The sequence below is a fragment of the Copidosoma floridanum genome, unplaced genomic scaffold (assembly GCF_036245765.1).
Source record: "Copidosoma floridanum isolate Cflo_tuat_1 unplaced genomic scaffold, Cflo_Japanese_pri ptg000007l, whole genome shotgun sequence".
Classification (NCBI taxonomy): Eukaryota; Metazoa; Arthropoda; class Insecta; order Hymenoptera; family Encyrtidae; genus Copidosoma; species Copidosoma floridanum.
The window spans coordinates 13,098,606-13,114,035 of NW_028321884.1; positions in this window are offsets into that span (position 1 = coordinate 13,098,606).

The window sequence follows — 15,430 nt, forward strand, 5'->3', positions numbered from 1 at the left end:
GTCTCATATAACGATCTAATGAGAGAACATAACCTAAAGTGAAAGTTCGAGAAAAGGGTTTTGGGGTGTGTATCACCACAGAAAAACTTTAAAGTGATAAAAATGTTCTGTTTTAATTAATAATTATTAGTCTCGTTTCAGTTTTAATACTTGCAGTAAGAAAATCACGCTGTTGGCACCTTAAGTTTCGTGAATTACTTTATTTATCTGATTTTGACAGAAACCAAAGGACCAGAACATCGAAAAATAACCTCATACAACTTGTATGTCGAATAGACAGATATGTTGTCACTACGACGGTTATTAAGTATGATTCATGTGCTTGAAATATATCAAAAATTAGTTGAATACTAGAAAATATGCTCCTCTAACAATAAACTCATAGAGACTTCTCAAAAGAATTTTGGTGTGTTTTTGTGAAGGTCGATTTTTTATTATTACTCGCCAGTTTTATTCCGTTGTCCAAATTGTAGTTGTGTTGACTTCGAGGTTGACTTTTTTGTATAACTTATTTAGCTATTGACCCTGACGAGTAATGGACTTGCTCCCATAAAATCTAAAAAATTGTGATGTATATTTAGATGGGAATTGATATGCCTATGTAGACTATTAAAAGGTGCACATTACCAATAGATTAATACCACAAAAGTTTTGAAAAGACACCGAAAAATACCGTGAGATCTTTTTTTTTGTAAAATGACAAATTGTGATCGATGTGGATGAACAATCCAGTAGTAACTGAAAGCCAATCAATTTTTTTTTCAAGAACAGATACAACTTATTATTAAAGAGAAACAGTTAATGGTATAATAATCTACAGGTATGGCATATGCGTGTAAAATTAGACAGCGTTCAGGTTCGTTATTTTTGATAATATTAGTGTGACGAAAATCGTATTCTGAAATTTGAGATAATGTTCTCTAAAATAGAGCCACTAGAGCATTAACAATTGGATCTATTCTGACGAAAATTATTTATTTACTTGAATCTCAAATAATGTATGTTAAAAATGATTTTTCATCCTTTCATGGCTTCAGACGTTAAACGGATATCCAAGTTTCGCAACATTAGTGTTTCTTTTGTCATTAAAATGTATACTTCTTTGCCGTTAAATGTTTTCAAAAGAATATATTTTTGCTCATACATTATAGGAAAAATATCAAGTACTGCAATTGTACTATGTGTATGCCGTTACTACGAATATTTGTAGATTATGATTTATAATCTATCCGTAAAGACTAAGATTTTTTCACGAACGTTTAAGAAAGTTTGCCCTTGAAATGTGGCCTTTCTAGTGGTAGTCTTATGGAATTTACTCTTTTAATAAACTATAGTTAGTATTTTGTGTATTCAAAAGAGTTGGCACCATTACCTATAAGATTACTCAGCTTCTGCATGTTTTCACCTGCTTACGATTTTACGACTAAAATTACTCATGGTAGGAAACATACTAATTATCTTAACAGCTGATAAAAACTTTCAAAAGTCAGTAGAAGTTTTTTAATTGGTAAAAAATAAATTTTTTTATCAACAAACTTTAATGCAGAACCACAAGTTTAAAGCTGCTTTCACAAGACAACAGGTGTTACACAAGGGCATATATCTGATATTATTGGATTTTTTAAATTATTGAATTAAAAACTAATCGCATGATTAACTGGATGCTTGCACAAAATCTGTATTGGTACATAATCCATTGAAAAAAAATTTTTTTTTTAAATTATCTGTAAAAGTTGCTTTGCATGGCGAAGCACCTTATAGATTACCATCATAGATTTGCCAATTGAATCAAAGATTGTTGGAAGAAACCTTCAAAAATATATTGTACTTTAATATAATTGTAACCCGATGATAAAAAAAAAAAAATGAAAATGAAGTGCATATGTTTAAGAAAAATTGTAGATCCGTTTGAAAACATAACTTTTATTTACTTGAAGCTTGCATCTATAGGATGCAATAAAAACAGTTTGAATGTCAGGGAACACTAATTTTCTACATAAATTCGTAGTAAGTTACCATTTGTTCGACTCGACAGTCAACAATATTTGCAACCGTTTAATTTTCTCAACTAGTATTTACAAATACAAATAATTTCAGTAAAATATTGGAATTATAAATTACAAACCTCACCTGTGTTATTACTTTACCTGATTGGCTAAGATCCTTTCGTCCTCCGAGTTCTTACCGATACTCACGATGATTTTGGTTCGTCCTCTATTTAGATATTTTGATGAATTTTAGAGAAATAATTCATACTGCTCTTAAACTATGAAAGTTTTGCTTCATAAACACTCTTGGTGTAATTAAGGTATACTCTACATATCATGTTTGAATTACAGGTACTCAAAGAAGTACTGGTCGACCGATCGTGGAAGGTACGGTTACTTTGGTCGTTCACGACAATTCCCCAAAATTTCACGAAGGTCGACGCCCCGGTACAAGCGTCATACCCAGAAAGCAAGAAATTTTAAAAAGCATTTTTCAATGAAAATTTTTTTTTGGCATACCAAATACGCCGTATTCTTAAAAGCATCGGGACATCAGAGCTCTCCTTATCACCCATAACGCGCAACGCAACCGCATTTCTCTCGAGCCGTAAAAAAACAGTAAAACTTCATCTATCGGGGGAGAAATGACAGCGTCTTTTCCTCCGGCCGATCAAGCGATATCCGTAAGTTGAAAGCTTATCTCCTTCTAAATAGGGAGACGGTGCCACTCGCTCGACGCGTCTTTGGAAACAAACTCACTTAACATTCGCGAAAGAGCAGAGGCATGTAATTATGCACTGTAAAATCGAAAACACGATCGGATGGTATGGGGGAAAAAAAGCGTGTCCATAAAAACGGACGTAAAAGTCAAAATGGGAGTCGGAAAGTCGTAAAACCGCGAATGGGTCGCCTCGATCAGCTTCGGCTCTGACGAGCGCAGCCTGTTGTTGCTGATAAGAGCCGTACACACGCGCGCTTAACCAGAGGGGGGGAAAATGTTTGTCACAAAAATCGAATGGTCGTAAATCTGTCGCTTTTTTACTACGAGGCGTCTGTTTCCTCTAAGGGACGTTCTCACGTTGTGCAGCTCTTAATGTTTGTCGGACCTTCGGGGATTCCCAAAATCATTAGACCTATGTGTCTTTTACTGTGTACCGCTGTTGTACCGTAACCTTTTTACTTTCATCGTTAGGTACGTGTCAAGCAGACGTAAGTACACATGACGTGTATTTTTGAAGGAATTGCTATTAATTTATATATATTTTTATGACTTTATACGTGCATTTTTATCGACTCTCAAAAAGAAAGGGGTTAGTACAATGTGACGTAAGATAGACACAGGAAATACTTCAATAATTTTTTTTTATACTATTTATCCTAGCACTAGCAGTGAATTTTAAGGTGTGTTATATCTCATTGGGTAGAAACAGCTATCTCTAAAGATTATGGATTAAGTTTGAGTAATTTTTTTTAGAACTTGATGCAAACCTCTTCCAACTTTATTGCAAAATATCCAATATAGCACAACAAAAAGTGAAGTTAAATAATAAATATTAATAGTATAAAAATTTCAAAATGTACAATACTAATAACTATTCATTAATTACTATTGATGGTGCCACTCAAACTTCTTAGAAAAAAACCTGTTGAGCAACATTGATGTAATCTTAACTTTGATCCAGTTTGTTTTCAATTACGGCTGTTAGTATAAAAACGTCTTTCCATTTAACCTAATGTGCTTTTGATATAGTACGTCCAGTGCACATAAAAATTCTGCACATTTTCATCATGCACAAGTTATTGTACACTAAACATTATCATTTCAAACGAAAAAGCAGAAAAGGAAGAGCAAACCATCGAGTAATAAGCAGGTTATTAGATTGACTCCCGAGTTGTCATCACCACAGCTCTAAAATCGGTATCAGAGAGAGAGCGAGCGACCTGATATACAGAATCCAGTGATCTTTACGGGCTTCTCAAGCAGGTAATTGCCGCTCGATGAACACTCGCATATGGAATAACTAGCTCCCGCGTAAGTATCCCGCAAAACTATATCGAGCCAATGCATCCGGACGAGTTTCCTCTCCCCCAAGTTCCGTACAAGCGATATCTCAGATAGCGAGGGCACGAGAACGAATTATTATCGATGCGGATACAGCGCGTCGATGCTGCATGTCGTGAAAAGAGGGAAGAAGGGAGAGATCGGTTTTCACTTGCGTGTACACATATATATACGTCGATACACACGCGACATTGCGAAATTAGCGATCGTTTGACACTCATTGCTGGCCCGATTTTTAGCGCCGCGCATTACCATCCGCGAATGGAGCGCGAAAGCGGGTCTCCGTACTAACTGCGGAATCGATCTACCGATCGATCGGCAGATGGGAATCGGCACTCGATACGCGCCTTCTCGTACACACTGTGCCTACACGCGTCTCGCAATAGATATTATTCAGTTGTAACGAATTGCATCCGTTGCACGGTTTTCAGTACGTGTTTGTGTAGAAATTGCGAAAGCATCGGCACAAGTGGTGTGTGTAAGCGTAAGGACATCGCGTGTTTGGTTGAAACGCGGAGGTTTACGGCACCGCGTTAAGATGGATTTATACAAGCGTGACTTACTTTGAGCCGCCGGTTTGGTAAGAGTTGGCTTGTTCCTGGAGAAATTAGACGTTGAAGTTGTGATGATTCGGGGAAAAGGAGCTGCGACTCTTTTTGGTGCAGTTGGCGTGGGTTTTTACCTTAAGTCATTCGAAATGGAATTAACGAGGATCGGGTGGTTGATTGGGGTGAATAAATTTTTTTTTTAACTCAATTATCAGGAAGTAGACATGTTTTTTGTATTTACAATGGGTGAGTTTCAAGTATATCCATACAATACGGAGTAATTATATACGATACGCATACGTAACATTTTCAAATGATTCTTCTCGGAATCCGAGTCAACAATTAGGTGTAATTAATTTAACCTTAAATTATACAATATTTTTTTATAATTTTTATAATACACTGTCGTCGGAAAACAAATAATACATTGTCTACAAAAATTTTTAATTTAACATTAGTGTCATTCGACTGAAACCTCATTTTTCTTACGACATCTTCTACAACAGAGAAAATAATTGACGATCAAGACATAACATTAGAGTATCCACAGTTTTTAATTTTATTACCTCTTGTACTCACACCCCTGACTAGTCATGCTTACAATTTACTACAAGGCCGTGTGTGCATGCACCACTACGGTAAATTACTAGATACAGCTTCGTTAATTTTTATCGAAGGGTATTCTTAGCTTACATGTTTTGCTGAACGTAATCAAGCAGTCAGATTGTTTCATTGGTTATAAGTAACTTTATATTAAAAAAAAAAAAAAAAAATCATCAGTCATGTATGTAATGTGTCTATCCTATAAGAGACAAGTAATTTATTTTTCAACATCAATCAGGACGAGAAGATGTCATTTTTTGAGCAAATCATTGTCAATTTCTTTCTGTCATCCATACCAATAGAATGTCAAGAATTAAATTCACTCAAATAAAAATTTTTATTATTCAGGGCACTGTTTCGCGTAATTTTCCAGATCTTATATTTTATAAGTTGTTGCAAGTTTTTTTAAGTATTCCATATTTAGATGAGACAAAATAATGCACGTGAATGTATAGAGCACTGTAAGAAACATAATTACAATTAATTTTATTAGCAGCCTGGCCTTGAAAAGATTGTCACAGAAAGCACTTGGATGGCTCAATGAACAGTTTCACTTTCTTGGAATTCTCAAAAATAAACATTACATGGAAACTACATTTTTCTTCCAGTTGTAAAAAGATAACTCACATATTTTATGGAATAAAAATGTCAATTGCGGCAATAATTGATTTACATGAGTTTTACGTTGCAATTGCTAAAGACAAAACTGGTAGACCTTCCTATCAATATACGCTTAAAGTTTCAACAATGTCTATCGGGAAAAAAAACCTGTATGTGCATAAATTAAACTAAAATATCTATTTATCAATTCGCTATGGTTGTGTTGTCGATCAATACGTCATCTGCAGTTGTTAATTCATTTTCCCCTCTTAAAAAAATTTTCCTGTGACTAAAGAGTACATGTGTTACTTGCTTTTTTGTATGGCATTTTTGGTATTGAAAAATTGTTCAAGTTGATACTTTCTTCGAATGAAACTGGTAAAAGTCACACACCATATTACACTGTCAACAATTTTGGAAGGTTTCTCAGATAACTATCTGGATATCAACAAAAAGGAGCAACCTCAGTGATCGTACAGTGACGAAGAGAAGCAAAAGCTCTGGTTATAAGATAAGTCATTTATTTCCCTTCGCTCGATAGCAAATTTAAAATTTCCCCGTGAGAAGTAGAGATAAATGCTCTGAAACAAATAATCACGTGCTTTTTCGATCGAACCCAGAATAGCGCCTTTTTCCGTCACTCCTTGATCGAGTTTAATTTACTCTTGGGCGGACGTCGGATCGATTTAAAATTTTTTCCCGCCAAAAAAAAGGCTCGAAACCTTGGAGCCCTCGCAACTCGTGTTATCCTCTTTTCCCAATTGATCCCTACTTTTCCATAATAATTCAATGCTAATACGAGTGTGAAAATTCGCGCGCCAGTAAAAAAAAAAAACTGGCACGGATCGAGTCAAGGGGACATTAATATTAATAATCGACCGAACCACCTTGAGTCACCCGTGCACGTGAGCGCCGAAGAGATGAAACCTCCCCTTTCTCGATGTTAACGAGACCGGCCATTCATTTGCCATAAATGAGGTGACGCACCGAGAAAAAAAAAAAAAGAAAAAATAAACGAGATCACTTAAGGTGAAAAGGAAAAAAAGAGAGAAGCGATTCTTAGCCACCGATGATGACGTCGGAAAAGGAGAACACTACCTGCTCGTGCGCAACTTGCATTCCGATGGACGAGGAAAGAAAAAAAAAAAAAAAAAAAAAAAAAATGTATACTCGTATAAAACAACTGTAAGGACGAAGACGTCGAGGATGTTGGCCGCGGCAACAAACCGCAGAACGGTGGCTCATTCACACGGTCCTTTCCACCTTTACTCTCTCCCTCGCTCCGTGCCCTCTCGGTCGTATCTTCCTTTCTTATTTACGATTTTTTCCTCCTCGTCCCGTCCTCTATTTGCTTTCGTACTTTCTCTATCAGAGAGCCGTAAACGCAGCGTTTCTTATTTTACAAGAGAGATAGGGAGGGGGGGGGTAAATTACGCGGCCACGCAAATTGTTACCAAGTGTAAATAGTACATTACACGCGTACGAGCCGACAGATGATGTTTATTCCACGTCGAGGAAATGCATTGCGCAAAACTTCGAGAGTATAATCATTATCACCGCGTGGAAAAGCCATAATTCGCGCCTAATGTCTCGCAGAGGGACTTTTATTTTTATTTTTTGTTCTCCCCCAAAACACTCCTGCGATAAATTTTGCATCGATTTCGCGATAATCGCTTGTATGTATACCTACACGTGCTTTTTCCCCGATACACGCGTTTGCAAATATTAGGGTACATATTATCCACGTGCAGCCGTTGAAAAACACACACGTCTCCGGCTCTCCCGCAACGACTCTCCTTTGAAGTATCGCACACACGTGTATACAGAATGGCTCAATCCGCGCTCGGACAGCTTGTCATGACGCAAGACGCCTATGTACACATACGTTCAAAGCTCTCGAAATTGTCGAAGAGCTGATGCCCACTTATGAACTTTAACACCCTGACAACGAGCTGTAATACCATACGCAGAGCCTATGTGATTGGTGGATGATGGTCACAGAGTATGGGCATTGTACTAAGTGGCAGTTTGACGTGTATACGTACGTACGTCTTGACTTATAACTTTGTTTATCCCTGGTGAGTGCGGACAAGCGAGTGTCTTCGACTTATCGAAGGGTAATTTGCGATCTGGTGGGCTGACTGTACGATGTTTCCTAGTTGTTCCGTAATCCTAGGAAGGATCTCGTATCGTTTATATATGTTATGTAAACATTGGTACACTATATTTTGCAAATTATTTTAAAAAATTCAAGAGGTATCACAGAAAAAAAAGCTCCCTTATAAATTATATACCGGCTTGTGAAAACTGAGTCTTTTTCGTTTCTCTCGTTACGAAAGTGCAGTCATGAGAGGCTCAAGTTGGAATGGATGTTCCTCCCACATGGTTTGTTGGGTAGAGTATGCGAGCTTAACTAAATTTATAGTAACGATCGAAAGAGAATGGTAATAATTTCTCGTTTTGAATGCATGAAATAAGTTTTCCAGGTCGATTCTTTCATCATTAGTCTCTTATTACCTCGAAACTCGAAAACTGGAAAAGAAAGAATTATTTGTTCAGTCACCTTAAATTGTATGGTAACTCAGTTAAACAGCTTCCATTCAAACTAGATGAACATGGGTAATCCATACAGCTGAGTTATGTAACCAACGGTACTCGTCTTGGAGGAGGAAAAAAAAAAGAACCTCCACGGAGAAACTATACAAGGACCTCTTAACGTTGTACAAGACGCCAGCTATAAGCCGTGCCCAAATGTAAATTGAAGCCAAACACACGACCGAGATAGCCATCATCACCATCGCATCATCCCGAAATTTGATCCACAACGAACCCCCTGTGTACGACTCGCCACGGGTCTCTTTGTCCTCCCGACAAATGGCCCTCTTGCGCCATCAAATTAAACAACGCTCCCCACGACTCGAGCACGATAGCGCAGGTTAAATGCTCCCGGAGAGAAAGACAGAGCCTCCAAGGGAGACCCGTCAAAAGATCACGCGCGGAGGAGTTATCAGGTCGCGGTATCTCGGAGCAATACTACCTTTGCCCGCCTCACGCGAATAGTACACACGCGCGGTCACGAAGACTCGGGTGGGCACTTTTTTTCGGCCGCGTTATGGTGTGCATATGTCCAAAACAAGTGCTACTCACAATGAGAGGGTCGGCGGAGGAAGAGCTGCGTGTGAAAGTGATTACAAAAGAGCAAAGGAGTGGAAGAAAAAAAAAAAAAAAAAAAAAAAAAAAAAAAAAAAAAAAAAAGGAGTAGGAGCGGAGGAGAACCCAAGGATCGGCACAGGGCGTGGTGTTTTGCCGGCTCGGTGGTGTTTATCGAACGCGCATGAAGCCTCCCAGCGCGCATATACCTCCACACACGTACCGCGTGGGGCACGATGCAGATGTACGTTATATGCGCTGACCACTCGAAGACGTATATTACGCACGCAGATGAGAAGCGAAGGGCCGGGGTGTATGATTATATTGCCGGCGCGGACCTCGCATAATATTATGTCATTGTGGTTCCGCATCCAGTGCAGCCTGCGTGTATATACACACGCGAAGCGGAGAAAGGAAGAGAGAGGGAGAAAAGTTAATAACACGTCCTGTCCTAAGCCCCGGCACCTTTGGAGCTTTGCCTTCTTTCTTTCACAGGGGGGGGGGAGGGAGATGATGGCCGCGGCTTTTATTATTATTATACGTACCGGGGGCTCTCGCTGTGGGAGGACGAGAAAGAGAGGATGGAATGTAGATAAGCGACTCCCTTTTCGCGCCCTCTTGAGAACCCGGGGTCGTACGTGTGGGTTTTTTCCATCTCTTTTCGTGGGGATCGGCGCCTGGTGTCGATCGATTATGCGGATGTTGGGAGTCTTTTCTTATTTTTTTCGATACGGGGCTGATCGGTATGAGAGATTGTTCGGGCTGGTTGACACGGGCAATGGAATTTCCTGTGCGCTTTGATTTACTCGCGAGAACGGAAAGGAGTGCACTGTTTGCCGCTCGAGGTGTCGCTGGAATGCGAGCTTTTGTTGCTCTCGTAGATCGTGTAGTCGATTTTTAGCTCAGCCATAGATATTGACGAGGGTGTCGAATGACAATTTCACGGTAATGAAATTGTCGTCGCGGTCTGAGTGAGTATCGATACGCGAGCAAGCGCCACTTGATAAATTCTACACAGCGTGTCCGATTCGCGTGACAATTTATTTTTTTTTTTTCAATTGACGTAGTAAATTTCAATTTGCTCTTGGTGTGTTACTATAATCGCGTGAGACGGAAAATTGCCGAATGAGAAAGTTTTAAATACCTACTCGTTGCAAGCCGTTGTTCATTTATGCGAAATTTCCGGGAAGAACTAGGTCAGTTTCAACGAAATTACGTAGGCTTGGGCACCAAACTTTTTCAGCCAACTTTTGCCAGCTGTCGAGGGGATATTCCATTGTGTAAATTGACCCACTTGCGCCAAAATGCTTGTGCCGTGTTCATCTACTTTGCGCTAAAGTTCACTCATTTCTACAACAAACGTGGAAGAGAGAAATACGCATGGGAGAACAGTTTTTTGCCTCTTTCGCGCATATATATATTAGGTACGTTGCGAGGAAATTTCATGCAAAGATTATTGAAATCGTGAGAATTATTTCCAAAACTTATAATAATCGCTTCTAGTGCTGATCATATTTCTTCTTTTCATCTTTCGATAAGGAGATATGAAAGTTTCTCGACCCACAGTGATACAGATTTAGTGCTAAAATCTTTAGGACATCATTTGCGTAGAAATATGTTTTTTGAAGCAATGCACTACATTCCATAATTCAGCATATCGTGAGTCTTTCCTATACTCGAATGAAAACATATCCTTTTGGTGTTTTAACTATGCTTATTAACTCATTACTGCTCATCTCACACATCTTTTCCAACACCTTGTGTGGTGTATGATCACTATGTAATTCTCTTAGTGATCATAATTACTTAATCATTTCATGAAACATATATATATGTATAATAGAAGAATACAGAAAGAATTTCCTTTACAAAAATTCAAGTAAAAGACATGAAACCGATAAATGGTCCATTTTTGTCTCCTTGGCGTCATAGCCATTCATTACATCCAAAGTCATCTCTGCTAGAACCATGTGCACAACTCTTTTTGCACACTTAATGAACCACTAACTGGTCCAATCAAAATTTGTCCTCATATTAAGCATGTATCAAAACAGAAAATTTTATTCAATTATTCCTAGAAAGTGTTCAGGGTCATTGTCACAAGTAATCATTTTTTCATCAATGCTTCGTTGGATGCATAGGCTTGAAATAGTGAATGAAAGAAAACTTTAAAATTCTCATTAATGACTACTCTGGCGTCTTTTAAGCAATCAGTTAAATTGTAAAGTGCTTCGAGCTATAAAAAAATATATTGGCCAATGAAACGGAACTTCCGCTGATAAGCTAATGATTAACAAAATTTTAATAATTTTATTTTGTAAAAGACTTGAATGAAGCAGTCTTCTTCAACGTTTCTAATAATTGTACTTCAGTCACGCTCCTTAGTGTAGTCGCGATTTTTCTTACCATCGAATTCGCGTTAACAGTTCGGATTTTTATTTGTTAAAAATAATATTCCAGCAAAATTCCATACGTACTCTTGTATTCTTGCTAATATAAATCTGATTTTTCAGTCAAATAAATAGTAAGACTTATATGATGGATTCCAAAATTTTACAAGTATTTTATGACAATCATCAAGCCATGAAAATCAAGTTATTGTAATGATGATGGCTTCTTAATAAAATTAAGAGAATATCCCATGGAATAAGTTAGCCCCGGAAAAAAGAGACACTTTCAAGAGTCCAAAGTTAATTATGTTACTCCATAATTTTTTTTTAATACTGTTGGGGTTACAGCATGATTTTACATCAAACGATTATTTATGCATTGTTCCAGTAACCCACCCTGTACCATACAATTTTCTCATATTATACGTATAAAGTTCTTCATTTTCAAGAGCAAGCGAATAAAAATGCTATCCTTAGATATATATCGTCTTTCTTGTAGTGCAGTTTGACTGCTAAGTACGGTGCTGATAATACACAGAAATCACAAAGACATCTCAGATGCCTCCTTCCTCTTTAAAAGTGAGAGATATGGTAGATAACAAATGATGATGAGTAATAAAGAAGAAAAAAGTATTCATGAAGCAGTTCGCTGCGGAGATGTTAATAATGTTCGTAAAATCCTACTAAGGTATCTGTTTTCTTTACAATGAACTTATACATCCAACAACTGTTTGTAAATTCTACTATTACTTTCAAAGTCATCCATCTCGCGTGAATGATTTCAATCTTGACTTTTACACACCTCTGCATTTGGTCTACGATAACGTATCTAAGTTTACACCTAAAGCAGCCGATGACAGACTCCCAATGATGAAATTACTTATTGACTATGGAGCTGATTTGAATATCCAAGGACCAAAATTTGACTACTTAACGCGATAATTTTTTTATCTTGTAATTTTTATTCATTCTATAGTGCTAAGAGCAAAAATATATACTATAGCATATCTTAAGCGTGTAAAAAGTTCTCTAGACGAAGAAAGCCTTTTATAGAGTACGTACTGAAATTAGCAGCTGGACTAGATACTCATGGAAATTTTTCACTCGAAATTTTGATGTACTATTTAGTGTCCGAGAACCATCAAGTAAATGATCACGAGGAGGACCAAGGATGTCTCCTATTTGAATTACTGCAAAAGCAAGGTATCAGTTTCAATGAAAGCGTCAATGACTCAGAATTACATTTAGCTATCTGTCGAGAGAACGAAAGAGCAGTTAAACGATTGCTTAAGAAAGGAGTAAATGTGAACATTAAAAATAGATATGGCGAAACACCGCTGCATTTAGTGTTGAGTACGAAAAAGGTATTCAAGGAAACGTATTATGAAAAAGTAGCTATTCTACTCATTGAGCATGGTAAATAAAACGTGATGAACTTACTGGAACAAAAAAAAATTTTTTTTTACCCATTGTTAAGGGAAATGTTTCAATCGTTTCAATTCATTTATTGAATGTTGTTTTTCAGGGTCAGAATTATGTGCTCAAAACCACAGTGAACTGCAGTTGCACGAGATCATCGTTGCGATTGCATTGGATTACGAAGAGATTGTCAATTACTTGCTTGATATGCCTACCATGGTGAGAGCAATCAAAAATTGTTTTGAAGGTGTTAATAAAGCGCTGAGTACTGCCATCAATCCATTATTTATGGCCAATTTGGGGCCAATTTATCCATTATTTGGGGCCAATTTAGCATAACTAAGATGCTTCTTGAGGCTGGTTTTACAACAAATAGGTTGGTTCTTCATAAGGAATATTCTAACATTTTATTTAAGTCGTTATTTTGATAATTTACCTAACGTTCACGACAAACAGGAGCTTCACCGATATACCTCGATTGTCTATAAAAGATACTGGAAGTAACAATTTAAGAATAATATGTTTGCTTTGGGAGTTTAAAGACAGTGCATTTATTTATTAAATGATAATTGATACACTCCATCACGTTGTAAGAAACTCAACTGTAAACGATCTGACTTATCTGGTTATGTTTTACGATGCCATCAATTTGCATTGTAAAACATTGAATTTAAGCTTAGCCCCAATAGGAGGATTGTTTGAATTGAATAGCAACTTATCGAAAATTCTTTCGAAATGTAACCAGCAATTGGATAAATGGAAGAAAGTTAGGGTAGACAACTTATCTATCTTTGACATACTAACGATGCGATTCGATTCACTCATCAATTTACCAAATCATGAGAAACAATTTTGCACTAAACTTAGTTTATCACTTGGAAAAAAAATAAATCTCGATTATGACGAATACGCAATAAAAACACGCATTGACTTGGCAATGGAAAAGAAAATGATAAATAATGCTGCAAAGAATGTTTTGAAAAAAGTTTTTTAGGATGTTCTGAAGATAGTAAGTTAAAAAAGTCTGCTCGACGGCATTACTTGGAAAATTTTGACTCATCTAAACATGAGGGAATTGAAGAAGCTTACGAAACCTGATGGGAAGTGTGATAAATATCTATAGCTACATTGAAGGATAGTTAACCAAGATCTGTATAACCGACTCAATTGAATAAATATTTGTGCATTTTTTTTACTATACATCATTCTTAAGAGTAATTTTACGTGAAAAATTTAGTGAAAATACCAGAGTAGAAAATCAAATTTTCTTGGTTTGATATCAACTACTAATACTTGGTTATCGTTCGAGGATTCTCGTGCATTATCTTAGGAATAAAAAAACTAAATATTACATTTCTTTCTAATTTGATTTGACTCTATTTTCTCTATACTCCCAGTTTGAAGAAAACCGATAACTATAAATTTGAACGCAGTGTCAGCTATTTATGTGTAAAAACATTCGTCCATCGTTCACAGTTCGTATCGTTGAGCTACCGTAGTAAATTGATTCATATCACTTGAAAAAGTAATAAGATGATTCAATTATAATATTGAATGTTGAATAAAAATTTGTATTGGATATTTTCGACTCATAATTACACACTCTAAAAAAGTTTTAGACCTTCTAGAAAACATGTTTTCTGTATAAAATCACGTTGTGTGTAAATTATGTAGTCCTGACTTTCTTAGGAGCAAAAATAGTTAAGGAATGAATAACAAAATAATTGACCTTTTCGATCTTACCGACAATTTAGTATTTAATTGATTATATAAGTTTAAGACTATGTGATGATATAAATAACTAATAGGCTTACAAATTAAGGTACAGTTTAAAATAAATAAAATGTATGGATACTGACTTACTGCTGTGTTTTCATACATAATGAGGGGTCGTAAAATAAGTAATTGAAAAATAACTTGTTTATTCTGAGAATTCCAAGGCAAGTGTAACTGTCACTAATGCAAAAATTTATTGTTGTCTTTAGTTGGCAACGATTTAGTTATAGACAATTCAATAAATGTCAATTGGTCACCATCCCATTTATTCACGTTTAGAATAATAATTTTATACTCAAACTCTTACAAAATATCTATGTACAGTTATTGAAAACTTCGTCGGATTATGGTAAAATAGTGGGTGAGTACAATAAGGTTGTGTAGTACATAACACTCTATCATTAATATCCTTACAATACTATCCAACTTAGGTACGTGTCGAATCATCAAATAATGAGGGCGGAATTCTATGCTTGTAGGAATTGCGAGGAATAAGAAAATGTTAATTATCATGAGCACGTAGTGAAAGTTCACATTGATCTAGTTATGAAGCAAACGATACAATAGAAATCACTGAATTAACGTGTCTGTTAAGTTTGGTTTGCAAAATTTTTTCTATTCAGAAAAAAAGTTCCAATGGTTAAAGATTTTTTTGTAACATACCTCTGAAATTTTTTGGAAGTAGTGGGGCCATTTTAAACAAATTGATACTTCTACTTTGTACTCAATAATGATCACCAACAGACACATTACAATATTTCTTACGCTAGACTATATAGGTTTATGCCAAACTGTTTAAACTAAAATTTGCCCGCTACGAAATCGATGCTACCATATACATTAACCTAATAATTCCAAGTAAGGAGCACAGAATTTTCAAGCTTCCATCAAGTT